At 40.3% G+C, this 15,000-nt stretch overlaps 1 protein-coding gene across 1 annotated transcript in view; it reads right to left on the bottom strand.

Moving 5' to 3' along the window:
* The window catches only part of GPR20 (G protein-coupled receptor 20), a 107,231-nt gene that overhangs the window by 91,585 nt on the left and 646 nt on the right, over window positions 1-15,000 (bottom strand). Inside the window, exon 2 of the mRNA XM_075316133.1 lies at window positions 10,148-10,236. The gene's annotated coding sequence lies outside the window, so the exon portion shown is untranslated. The remainder of the gene's footprint in view (window positions 1-10,147; window positions 10,237-15,000) is intronic.

The raw sequence follows: 15,000 nt of genomic DNA, 5'->3' as shown, positions 1-15,000 counted from the left end.
TCAGGTTATACCAGCTGTACATATATAATTATATACATGAGATGTCCAGGTTATACCAGCTGTACATATATAATTATATACAGGAGATGCCCAGGTTATACCGGCTGTACATATATAATTATATACAGGAGATGTCCAGGTTATACCAGCTGTACATATATAATTATATACAGGAGATGCCCAGGTTATACCGGCTGTACATATATAATTATATACAGGAGATGCCCAGGTTATACCAGCTGTACATATATAATTATATACAGGAGATGCCCAGGTTATACCAACTGTACATATATAATTATATACAGGAGATGCCCAGGTTATAGCAGCTGTACATATATAATTATATACAGGAGATGCCCAGGTTATATCAGCTGTACATATATAATTATATACAGGAGATGCCCAGGTTATACCGGCTGTACATATATAATTATATACAGGAGATGCCCAGGTTATATCAGCTGTACATATATAATTATATACAGGAGATACCCAGGTTATACCAGCTGTACATATATAATTATATACAGGAGATGCCCGGGTTATACCAGCTGTACATATATAATTATATACAGGAGATGCCCAGGTTATACCAGCTGTACATATATAATTATATACAGGAGATGCCCAAGTTATACCAGCTGTACATATATAATTATATACAGGAAAAGCCCAGGTTATATCAGCTGTACATGTATAATTATATACAGGAGATGCCCAGGGTATACAAGCTGTACATATATAATTATATACAGAAGATACACAGGTTATACCAGCTGTACATATCTAATTATATACAGGAGATGCCCAGGTTATATCAGCTGTACATATATAATTGTATACAGGAGATACCCAGGTTATACCAGCTGTACATATATAATTATATACAGGAGATGCCCAGGTTATACCAGCTGTACATATATAATTATATACAGGAGATACCCAGGTTATACCGGCTGTACATATATAATTATATACAGGAGATGCCAGGTTATACCGGCTGTACATATATAATTATATACAGGAGATACCCAGGTTATACCGGCTGTACATATATAATTATATACAGGAGATGCCAGGGTATACCAGCTGTACATATATAATTATATACAGGAGATGCCCAGGTTATACCAGCTGTACATATATAATTATATACAGGAGATGCCCAGGTTATACCAGCTGTACATATATAATTATATACAGGAGATACCCAGGTTATACCGGCTGTACATATATAATTATATACAGGAGATGCCAGGTTATACCGGCTGTACATATATAATTATATACAGGAGATACCCAGGTTATACCGGCTGTACATATATAATTATATACAGGAGATGCCAGGGTATACCAGCTGTACTTATATAATTATATACAGGAGATGCCCAGGTTATACCAGCTGTACATATATAATTATATACAGGAGATGCCCAGGTTATACCGGCTGTACATATATAATTATATACAGGAGATGTCCAGGTTATACCAGCTGTACATATATAATTATATACAGAAGATGCCCAGGTTATACCGGCTGTACATATATAATTATATACAGGAGATGCCCAGGTTATATCAGCTGTACATATATAATTATATACAGGAGATGTCCAGGTTATACCAGCAGTACATATATAATTATATACAGGAGATGCCCAGGTTATACCGGCTGTACATATATAATTATATACAGGAGATGCCCAGGTTATACCGGCTGTACATATATAATTATATACAGGAGATGTCCAGGTTATACCAGCTGTACATATATAAATATATACAGGAGATGCCCAGGTTATACCAGCTGTACATAAAAAATTATATACAGGAGATACCCAGGTTATACCGGCTGTACATATATAATTATATACAGGAGATGCCCAGGTTATACCAGCTGTACATATATAATTATATACAGGAGATACCCAGGTTATACTGGCTGTACATATATAATTATATACAGGAGATGCCCAGATTATACCGGCTGTACATATATAATTATATACAGGAGATGCCCAGGTTATACCGGCTGTACATATATAATTATATACAGGAGATGCCCAGGTTATACCGGCTGTACATATATAATTATATACAGGAGATGTCCAGGTTATACCAGCTGTACATATATAATTATATACAGGAGATGCCCAGGTTATACCAGCTGTACATATATAATTATATACAGGAGATGGCCAGGTTATACCAGCTGTACATATATAATTATATACAGGAGATACCCAGGTTATACCGGCTGTACATATATAATTATATACAGGAGATGCCCAGGTTATACCAGCTGTACATATATAATTATATACAGGAGATGCCCAGGTTATACCAGCTGTACATATATAATTATATACAGGAGATGCCCAGGTTATACCAGCTGTACATATATAATTATATACAGGAGATGCCCAGGTTATACCAGCTGTACATATATAATTATATACAGGAGATGGCCAGGTTATACCAGCTGTACATATATAATTATATACAGGAGATACCCAGGTTATACCGGCTGTACATATATAATTATATACAGGAGATGCCCAGGTTATACCAGCTGTACATATATAATTATATACAGGAGATGTCCAGGTTATACCGGCTGTACATATATAATTATATACAGGAGATACCCAGGTTATACTGGCTGTACATATATAATTATATACAGGAGATGCCCAGATTATACCGGCTGTACATATATAATTATATACAGGAGATGCCCAGGTTATACCAGCTGTACATATATAATTATATACAGGAGATGCCCAGGTTATACCAGCTGTACATATATAATTATATACAGGAGATGCCCAGGATATACTGGCTGTACATATATAATTATATACAGGAGATGCCCAGGTTATACCAGCTGTACATATATAATTATATACTGGAGATGTCCAGGTTATACCGGCTGTACATATATAATTATATACAGGAGATGCCCAGGTTATACCGGCTGTACATATATAATTATATACAGGAGATGTCCAGGTTATACCGGCTGTACATATATAATTATATACAGGAGATGTCCAGGTTATACCGGCTGTGCATATATAATTATATACAGGAGATGCCCAGGTTATACCAGCTGTACATATATAATTATATACAGGAGATGTCCAGGTTATACCGGCTGTACATATATAATTATATACAGGAGATGCCCAGGTTATACCGGCTGTACATATATAATTATATACAGGAGATGTCCAGGTTATACCGGCTGTACATATATAATTATATACAGGAGATGTCCAGGTTATACCGGCTGTACATATATAATTATATACAGGAGATGTCCAGGTTATACCAGCTGTACATATATAATTATATACAGGAGATGCCCAGGATATACTGGCTGTACATATATAATTATATACAGGAGATGCCCAGGTTATACCAGCTGTACATATATAATTATATACAGGAGATGTCCAGGTTATACCAGCTGTACATATATAATTATATACAGGAGATGCCCAGGTTATACCGGCTGTACATATATAATTATATACAGGAGATGTCCAGGTTATACCGGCTGTACATATATAATTATATACAGGAGATGTCCAGGTTATACCGGCTGTACATATATAATTATATACAGGAGATGCCCAGGTTATACCAGCTGTACATATATAATTATATACAGGAGATGCCCAGGCTATACCAGCTGTACATATATAATTATATACAGGAGATGCCCAGGTTATACCAGCTGTACATATATAATTATATACAGGAGATGCCCAGGTTATACCAGCTGTACATATATAATTATATACAGGAGATGCCCAGGTTATACCAGCTGTACATATATAATTATATAGAAGAGATACCCAGGTTATACCAGCTGTACATATATAATTATATACAGGAGATGCCCAGGTTATACCAGCTGTACATATATAATTATATACAGGAGATGTCCAGGTTATACCAGCTGTACATATATAATTATATACAGGAGATGCCCAGGTTATACCAGCTGTACATATATAATTATATACAGGAGATGCCCAGGCTATACCAGCTGTACATATATAATTATATACAGGAGATACCCAGGTTATACCGGCTGTACATATAATTATATACAGGAGATACCCAGGTTATACCGGCTGTACATATATAATTATATACAGGAGATGCCCAGGCTATACCAGCTGTACATATATAATTATATACAGGAGATGCCCAGGCTATACCAGCTGTACATATATAATTATATACAGGAGATGCCCAGGTTATACCGGCTGTACATGTATAATTATATACAGGAGATGCCCAGGTTATACCAGCTGTACATATATAATTATATACAGGAGATGCACAGGTTATACCAGCTGTACATATATAATTATATACAGGAGATGCCCAGGCTATACCAGCTGTACAGATCATACATTGTAGTGTAATGTTATCTGCAGTGACAGTGAGATGACGTCCGCGCTGTGATCTCTGCACAGCAGGAAGTGTCATCCTGATACAAGGCTCAGTGACAGGAGGGAAAGTGGAAAGAGCTCAGGATTATATTTATAATATAGATAGTGACATGGAAAATTAAAATTGTTTTACTACATTTAGCCTAAAAACTTTGAGTTAAACAGCGATCCATTAAAATTACTATTTTTTTTAATTTATTCATTGCCATTAATTCCACAGTGCCACACGGACATCATCACTGTCCCCATTGGGGCTCACAATCTACATTCCCTATCAGTATGTGTTTTTGGAGTGTTGGAGGAAACCCAGGAAAACACAGGGAGAACATACAAACTCCTTGCAGACATCATCATTGGTGAGATATGAGCCCAGGACTCCAGTGCTGCAAAGCAACAGTGCTAACCACTGAGCCACCGTACAGTGCTAACCACTGAGCCACCGTGCTGCCCTACTGGCATACAGTGTATCATATAGCTAAGTAGAGTGCAACACGAGAAAAGATTACAAGAATACAAATGTAGTTGGTTCAGATAGTACCGCATCCTTATCTGTAAATGTCAATAATGTAGGTACAGATAGTATTAGCTTCTTGTCTCTCCCTCTTTAACTAAAATAGGTACAGATAGTACTAGTTCTCTGTCTCTTGCTCTATATGGTAAAATTAATAAGAGCACTGTGTCTCTGTCACTATCTGCAAATGATGGAGGTACATATTCTGCCTTCATTTCTCTCCTATAAAAGATTAATTCACAGATAGGAAGTTTGTACTATCTCTCTTTGTAAATAATATAGGTATAGATAGTAATACCTTCTTGTTTCTAAATAAAAATGTATAGATATTCACCCTCCTTGTCTCTCTCTTTAAATGATGTAGATACAGATCATAACTCCCTGTATTTCCCTGAAAGCAATGTAAGTAGAGATAGCATTGTCTCCTTGTTTTTTCTTGTAAATGATATACGTACAGATAGTGCTAGCTCCCTGTCTCTTGCCAGTGATGCTAGTCTTGATAAGGTCTAGATAATACTGTGTCCCTGTATCTACCTGCAAATGATAACGGTACATAATATACAAGCTTCCTGACTCTCCTATATACTGTGTTGGTACAGATAATACTACATCCCTGCTTCTCACAGTAAATGATGTAGGTACAGATAGTACTAGCTTCCTGTCTTCCTTTATAAACAAAATTAGTGTAAATGGTAATACCTTCCTTTTTCTACATGTACATAATGTAAATCCCTTTAAATAATGTAGATACAGATCATGCTAACTCTGGAACTTTCTCTTATTATAATGTGGGTACAGGCAGTATTGTTTCCCTTTTTCTCTAAGGACCTTGGTAAATGTAAGTACAGATTGTACAACGTCCCTGTATCTCCCTGTAAATTATGTAGATACACATAGTATTACTTCCCTGTCTCTCTCTGTAAACAATATATGTACAGATAGTACTAACTACCTGTCTCTCCCTATAAATGATGTAGGTACAGATCGTACTAACTCACTGTCTTTCCCTATGAGGGATGTAGGTACAGATAGTACCAATTACCTGTCCCTCCCTATAAAAGATGTAGATACAGATAGTACTAACTCCCTGTTCTCCCTATAAAGGATGTAGGTACAGTTAATACTAGCTCCCTGTCTCTACCTAGAAAGGATGTAGGTACAGATAGTACCAATTCCCTGTCTCTCCCTATAAAAGATGTAGATACAATAGTACTAACTCCCTGTTCTCCCTATAAAGGATGTAGGTACAGTTAATACTAGCTCCCTGTCTCTACCTAGAAAGGATGTAGGTACAGATAGTACCAATTCCCTGTCTCTCCCTATAAAAGATGTAGGTACATAAAGCACTAACTCCATGTCTCTCCCAATAAAGGATGTAGGTACAGGTAGTACTAACTGCCTGTCTCTCCCTTTGAAGGATATAGGTAATAATAACTTTATTAATTTATATAGCGCTATTAATTCCCCAGCGCTTTACATACATTGGCAACACTGTCCCCATTGAGGCTCATTATCTAGAGTCCCTATCTGTATGTCTTTGGAGTGTGGGAGGAAACCCACACAAACACGGGGAGAAGATACAAACTCATTGCAGATGGTGTCCTTGGTGGGAATTGAACCCAGGACCCCAGCGCTGCAAGACTGCAGTGCTAACCACTGAGCCACCGTGCCGCCCACAGATAGTACTAATTTTCTGTCCCAGTGCTAACCACTGAGCCACCGTGCCGCCCACAGATAGTACTAATTTTCTGTCCCTCTATATAAAGGATGTAGGTACATATAGTACTAATTCCCTGTCTCTCCCTATAAGGGATTTAGGTACATATAGTACTAACTCCCTGTCTCTCCCTATAAGGGATTTAGTTACATATAGTACTAACTCCCTGTCTCTCCCTATAAGGGATTTAGGTACATATAGTACTAACTCCCTGTCTCTCCCTATAAGGGATTTAGGTACATATAGTACTAACTTCCTGTCTCTATAACAGATCGAGGAACATAAAGTACTAACTCCCTGTTTCTACCTGTAAATAATATAGGTATCAATAGTGTTTCTTCCCTTTCACACCTTGCTAATGATTTAGGCACATATATACTGACTCCCTGTCTCTCCGTATAAATGATAAAAGCACAGAAAGTGCTGGCTCCTTGTCTTTCCCAGTAAATTACTTAGCTATAGATAGTTTTGCCTCCCTGCTAATATATAATGCATTTTTGTTATACTTTTTTGACTGAAAATGAATATTGTCACCATTCCTTCTGCTCTTGCTGCATTATTGCGGCAGACACTGGAGGACACCGGTCACTGTCTAACTGCAGACTAAACGCCAACAGAAAAAGCAATGAAACAACACGAATAAATCTAAACCCGTCCTCGAAACGATTACAGCCCGAAACAATGTAATAATATTTATAGAAACTTCACACGGATGACGGGAGAGGGAGATATTACGCTCCACACTTCTATACACAAGGGCTTAAATAGTTTGAGCCTCATCTTGGCGACATTTCTAAACTATCCTCATATAAACTATCCATCCGCGATTGTCCTGACTCCTCGAGGAAGCGATTCCACACAAGACTCCTTATAGCAAGGGACCTAGAATAAGATTCCTTCTGTCTCTGTGGATCTCACCAGATTACAGCAGAGCGGATCTCAGACGTTGTGTGAGATCTTTCTCCAAGGATTTACTGGTGGCACCAAACCCGACCCCCTTATGTCTACCACGGATTGTTTCCCTCCAAACTAAAGAAAACCCAAAACTAATGCTGCTGAGCTAAAAAAGTCAGGAACAGGTCTGCCACACAGAAGAGTCTGGCCTACTGTATATAGAAGTGTTATCAGCCATTGCACAGGAGGAGGAGGAGGTGAGCTGTAACATCACCTATTGTAAGTGGTGGATCCTGTGTAATCTACTGTATATAGAGGTGTAATCTATACTTGTATACATTGTACTTGAGGAGGAGGAGGTGAGCTGTGACATCACCTATTATGAATGGTAGATCCTGTGTTATCTACTGTATATAGAGGTGTTATCAGTCATTGTACAGGTGGAGAAGGTGAGCTGTGACATCACCTATTGTGAATGGTGGATCCTGTGTTATATACTGTATATAGAGGTGTTATCAGTCATTGTACAGGTGGAGGAGGTGAGCTGTGACATCACCTATTGTGAATGGTGGATCCTGTGCTATCTACTGTATATAGAGGTGTTATCATTCATTGTACAGGAAGAGAAGGTGAGCTGTGATATCACCTATTGTGAATGACAGATCCTGTGCTATCTACTGTATATAGAGGTGTTATCAGCCATTATACAGGAGGAGGAGGTGAGCTGTAATATTATCTATTGTGAATGGTGGATCCTGTGTTATTTACTTTATATAGAGTCGTTATCAGTCATTGTACAGGAGGGAGAGTAGGTGAGCTGTGACATCACCTATTATGAATGGTGGATCCTGTGTTATCTACTTTATATAGAGGTGTTTCAGTTATTGTACAGGAGGAGGAGGAGGTGAGCTGTGACATCACCTATTATGAATGGTGGATCCTGTGTTATCTACTGTATATAGAGGTGTTATCAGTCATTATACAGGAGGAGGAGGTGAGCTGTGACATCACCTATTGTGAGTGTTTGATCCTGTGTTATCTACTTTATATAAAGGTGTTATCAGTCATTGTACAGGAGGAGGAGGTGAGCTGTGACATCACCTATTGTGAATGGCAGATCCTGTGCTATCTAATGTATATAGAGGTGTTATCAGCCATTGTACAGGAGGAGGAGGAGGTGAGCTGTGACATCACCTATTGTGATTGGTGAATACTGTGTTATCTACTGTATATAGAGATGTTATCAGTTATTGTGCAAGAGGAGGAGGTGAGCTGTGATATTACCTATTGTGAATGATGGATCCTGTGTTATCTACTGCATATAGAGGTGTTTCAGTTACTGTACAGGAGGAGGAGGAGGTGAGCTGTGATATCACCTATTGTGAATGGTGGAAACTGTGTTATCTACTGTATATAGAGATGTTATCAGTCATTGTACAGGAGAAGGAATAGGTGAGCTGTGACATCACTTATTGTGAATAGTGGATCCTGTGTTATCTACTGTATATAGAGATTTTATCAATCATTGTACCGGAGGAGGAGGTGAGCTGTGACATCACCTATTGTGAATTATCCTGTGTTATTTACAGTACATGTGTTAGCTTTCATTGCAATCCTGTCTGTTATGATAATGACAAAAAGGAGACAGTTGCACTCTGTAGTGCTAAGATATGGGGAACAATTAATATGGGAATATAGACATGCATTACTGCTATGAAAAAACATATAAAAATTGAGATACTTAGCACACAAAAATGGCCATTTTTATCTGAGCCCAACAGCCAATGGCAGACGACGTCATTTTTTTTGGGCCCCTATCAAACTAATGCTTTTGGGTTAATAAATCTACAATTTATTGGTGGACAGGAACCTGCAAATGGAGAATTAAAATCGCCTGAGGCTGAAGAGCAGGAGCTCAATCAGAAGGCACGACCCTGTAATCGAAGGAAAAGACTGATGGCACTTCCTACCTTTCTAAGTGATGCAGAGAATTTAAAATATTCTTTAAAAAAAAACAAAAAAAACATTAAAACTGATTTAATTGAAAGATACTTTTCTGACGACACATTCTATTTAAAGGGGGTTCCCTTTATATAGGTGATGACTGTAAACTAGTAAGTGTCCGGCCACTGGTAGCCCGGGGATCCTGAGGTCTGGGCTCTGAACGCCACATACTATGTCCTGCCCCTGCTTTACTCTCATGTGACACTGCAGAGCCCCAGTCTTAGGATCTGTTGGGTCCCAGCAGTCGCACCCCGACGTTTCTGCAGATAATCACCTTTACATGAAGTAGATGATAACTTTTAATAATGGGATAATGGGAATAACCCTTTAACACCCAAGTCAAAAAATTCCTAATTGTTGTACCTGATGCTCTTGGGACTCAATGCAAAGTAAAAGCCGACAAACTCATCTGTAGATAGACGCAATACGCTGCTGCCTGCAGCCACCACTAGGAGGCGCTCACCGCAGACTGTCCTATTACTGAGGACAGTGTATAACAATATACAGAAAAGATCTAGTGTACAGGGTATAAAGCGGAGCTCTGCGCACCTCACACGGACGCCTGACGATCCCATCCACACGTCCATGGATTCTTCCAATGTTTCCTCCAAATATTGGACATTTAAAGCTGAGAATCCCTGAAATAAAATGTAAAGATTGACAGTGTAAAAAAGTGAAATCATCCCGAGTGCACAATAAATGGGAAGAATGATCACATATAGACCGGATGAAGCTGGGGCACTTATTGTGATAATATTGAATCAGTCACAAGAACTCAATGCAAATTGCATAAATAAGTAAAATGATCATGTGGACCCAAGGAAGCCGGTGTACTGACTGTGATAATCCGTGTCAGAATGGCCGTACATTAGATGTGAGACAACGGCTGCGTCATCTCTCTTTAAATAGCTATATTATGGATAGGATTAGATACGGTTCAGCATACAGTATCACACAGGAGAGGATTAGATACAGCTCAGCAGTCAGTATCACACAGGAGAGGATTAGATACAGCTCAGCAGTCAGTATCACACAGGAGAGGATTAGATACAGCTCAGCAGACAGTATCACACAGGAGAGGATTAGATACAGCTCAGCAGACAGTATCACACAGGATAGGATTAGATACAGCTCAGCAGACAGTATCACACAGGAGAGGATTAGATCTATGGCTCAGCAGACAGTATCACACAGGAGAGGATTAGATACACAGCACAGCAGACAGTATCACACAGGAGAGGATTAGATCTATGGCTCAGCAGACAGTATCACACAGGAGAGGATTAGATACAGCTCAGCAGACAGTATCACACAGGAGAGGATTAGATACAGCTCAGCAGACAGTATCACACAGGATAAGATTAGATACAGCTCAGCAGACAGTATCACACAGGAGAGGATTAGATACACAGCACAGCAGACAGTATCACACAGGATAAGATTAGATACACAGCACAGCAGACAGTATCACACAGGATAAGATTAGATACACAGCTCAGCAGACAGTATCACACAGGAGAGGATTAGTTACACAACTCAGCAGACAGTATCACACAGGATAAGATTAGATACACAGCACAGCAGACAGTATCACACAGGATAAGATTAGATACACAGCTCAGCAGACAGTATCACACAGGAGAGGATTAGATACACAGCTCAGCAGACAGTATCACACAGGAGAGGATTAGATACAGCTCAGCAGTCAGTATCACACAGGAGAGGATTAGATACAGCTCAGCAGTCAGAATCACACAGGAGAGGATTAGATACAGCTCAGCAGTCAGTATCACACAGGATAGGATTAGATACAGCTCAGCAGTCAGTATCACACAGGATAGGATTAGATACACAGCTCAGCAGTCAGTATCACACAGGAGAGGATTAGATACAGCTCAGCAGTCAGTATCACACAGGAGAGGATTAGATACAGCTCAGCAGACAGTATCACACAGGAGAGGATTAGTTACACAACTCAGCAGACAGTATCACACAGGATAAGATTAGATACACAGCTCAGCAGACAGTATCACACAGGATAAGATTAGATACACAGCTCAGCAGACAGTATCACACAGGAGAGGATTAGATACAGCTCAGCAGACAGTATCACACAGGAGAGGATTAGATACACAGCTCAGCAGACAGTATCACACAGGACAGGGTTAGATACACAGCTCAGCAGACAGTATCACACAGGATAGGATTAGATACACAGCTCAGCAGACAGTATCACACAGGAGAGGATTAGATACACAGCTCAGCAGACAGTATCACACAGGATAGGATTAGATACAGCTCAGCAGACAGTATCACACAGGATAGGATTAGATACACAGCTCAGCAGACAGTATCACACAGGAGAGGATTAGATACACAGCTCAGCAGACAGTATCACACAGGAGAAGATTAGATACAGCTCAGCAGACAGTATCACACAGGAGAGGATTAGATACACAGCTCAGCAGACAGTATCACACAGGAGAGGATTAGATACACGGCTCAGCAGACAATATCACACAGGAGAGGATTAGATACACAGCTCAGCAGACAGTATCACACAGGATAGGATTAGATACACAGCTCAGCAGACAGTATCACGCAGGAGAGGATTAGATACAGCTCAGCAGACAGTATCACACAGGAGAGGATTAGATACACGGCTCAGCAGATAGTATCACACAGGAGAGGATTAGATACACAGCTCAGCAGACAGTATCACACAGGAGAGGATTAGATACAGCTCAGCAGACAGTATCACACAGGAGAGGATTAGATACACAGCTCAGCAGACAGTATCACACAGGAGAGGATTAGATACACAGCTCAGCAGACAGTATCACACAGGATAGGATTAGATACAGCTCAGCAGACAATATCACACAGGATAGGATTAGATACACAGCTCAGCAGACAGTATCACACAGGAGAGGATTAGATACAACTCAGCAGACAGTATCACACAAGATAGGATTAGATACAAAGCTCTGCAGACAGTATCACACAGGAGAGGATTAGATACAGAGCTCTGCAGACAGTATCACACAGGAGAGGATTAGGTACACAGCTCAGCAGACAGTATCACACAGGAGAGGATTAGATACAGCTCAGCAGTCAGTATCACACAGGAGAGGATTAGATACAGCTCAGCAGACAGTATCACACAGGAGAGGATTAGTTACACAACTCAGCAGACAGTATCACACAGGATAAGATTAGATACACAGCTCAGCAGACAGTATCACACAGGATAAGATTAGATACACAGCTCAGCAGACAGTATCACACAGGAGAGGATTAGATACAGCTCAGCAGACAGTATCACACAGGAGAGGATTAGATACACAGCTCAGCAGACAGTATCACACAGGACAGGGTTAGATACACAGCTCAGCAGACAGTATCACACAGGATAGGATTAGATACACAGCTCAGCAGACAGTATCACACAGGAGAGGATTAGATACACAGCTCAGCAGACAGTATCACACAGGAGAGGATTAGATACAGCTCAGCAGTCAGTATCACACAGGAGAGGATTAGATACAGCTCAGCAGTCAGAATCACACAGGAGAGGATTAGATACAGCTCAGCAGTCAGTATCACACAGGATAGGATTAGATACAGCTCAGCAGTCAGTATCACACAGGATAGGATTAGATACACAGCTCAGCAGTCAGTATCACACAGGAGAGGATTAGATACAGCTCAGCAGTCAGTATCACACAGGAGAGGATTAGATACAGCTCAGCAGACAGTATCACACAGGAGAGGATTAGTTACACAACTCAGCAGACAGTATCACACAGGATAAGATTAGATACACAGCTCAGCAGACAGTATCACACAGGATAAGATTAGATACACAGCTCAGCAGACAGTATCACACAGGAGAGGATTAGATACAGCTCAGCAGACAGTATCACACAGGAGAGGATTAGATACACAGCTCAGCAGACAGTATCACACAGGACAGGGTTAGATACACAGCTCAGCAGACAGTATCACACAGGATAGGATTAGATACACAGCTCAGCAGACAGTATCACACAGGAGAGGATTAGATACACAGCTCAGCAGACAGTATCACACAGGATAGGATTAGATACAGCTCAGCAGACAGTATCACACAGGATAGGATTAGATACACAGCTCAGCAGACAGTATCACACAGGAGAGGATTAGATACACAGCTCAGCAGACAGTATCACACAGGAGAAGATTAGATACAGCTCAGCAGACAGTATCACACAGGAGAGGATTAGATACACAGCTCAGCAGACAGTATCACACAGGAGAGGATTAGATACACGGCTCAGCAGACAATATCACACAGGAGAGGATTAGATACACAGCTCAGCAGACAGTATCACACAGGATAGGATTAGATACACAGCTCAGCAGACAGTATCACGCAGGAGAGGATTAGATACAGCTCAGCAGACAGTATCACACAGGAGAGGATTAGATACACGGCTCAGCAGATAGTATCACACAGGAGAGGATTAGATACACAGCTCAGCAGACAGTATCACACAGGAGAGGATTAGATACAGCTCAGCAGACAGTATCACACAGGAGAGGATTAGATACACAGCTCAGCAGACAGTATCACACAGGAGAGGATTAGATACACAGCTCAGCAGACAGTATCACACAGGATAGGATTAGATACAGCTCAGCAGACAATATCACACAGGATAGGATTAGATACACAGCTCAGCAGACAGTATCACACAGGAGAGGATTAGATACAACTCAGCAGACAGTATCACACAAGATAGGATTAGATACAAAGCTCTGCAGACAGTATCACACAGGAGAGGATTAGATACAGAGCTCTGCAGACAGTATCACACAGGAGAGGATTAGGTACACAGCTCAGCAGACAGTATCACACAGGAGAGGATTAGATACACAGCTCAGCAGACAGTATCACACAGGAGAGGATTAGATACACAACTCAGCAGACAGTATCACACAGGATAGGATTAGATACAGCTCAGCAGACAATATCACACAGGATAGGATTAGATACACAGCTCAGCAGACAGTATCACACAGGAGAGGATTAGATACACAGCTCAGCAGAAGGTATCACACAGGAGAGGATTAGATACAGAGCTCTGCAGACAGTATCACACAGGAGAGGATTAGGTACACAGCTCAGCAGACAGTACCACACAGGAGAGGATTAGATACACGGCTCAGCAGACAGTATCACACAGGAGGATTAGATACACAGCTCAGCAGACAATATCACACAGGATAGGATTAGATACACAGCTCAGCAGACAGTATCACACAGGATAGGATTAGATACAGCTCAGCAGACAGTATCAAACAGGATATGATTAGATACACAGCTCAGCAGACAGTATCACACAGGAGAGGATTAGATA

This window comes from Anomaloglossus baeobatrachus, chromosome 6 (assembly GCF_048569485.1).
Source record: "Anomaloglossus baeobatrachus isolate aAnoBae1 chromosome 6, aAnoBae1.hap1, whole genome shotgun sequence".
NCBI classification, from domain to species: domain Eukaryota; kingdom Metazoa; phylum Chordata; class Amphibia; order Anura; family Aromobatidae; genus Anomaloglossus; species Anomaloglossus baeobatrachus.
The sequence above is the reverse complement of the archived record's forward strand: the minus strand, read 5'-3'. Positions and strand labels throughout refer to the sequence as shown.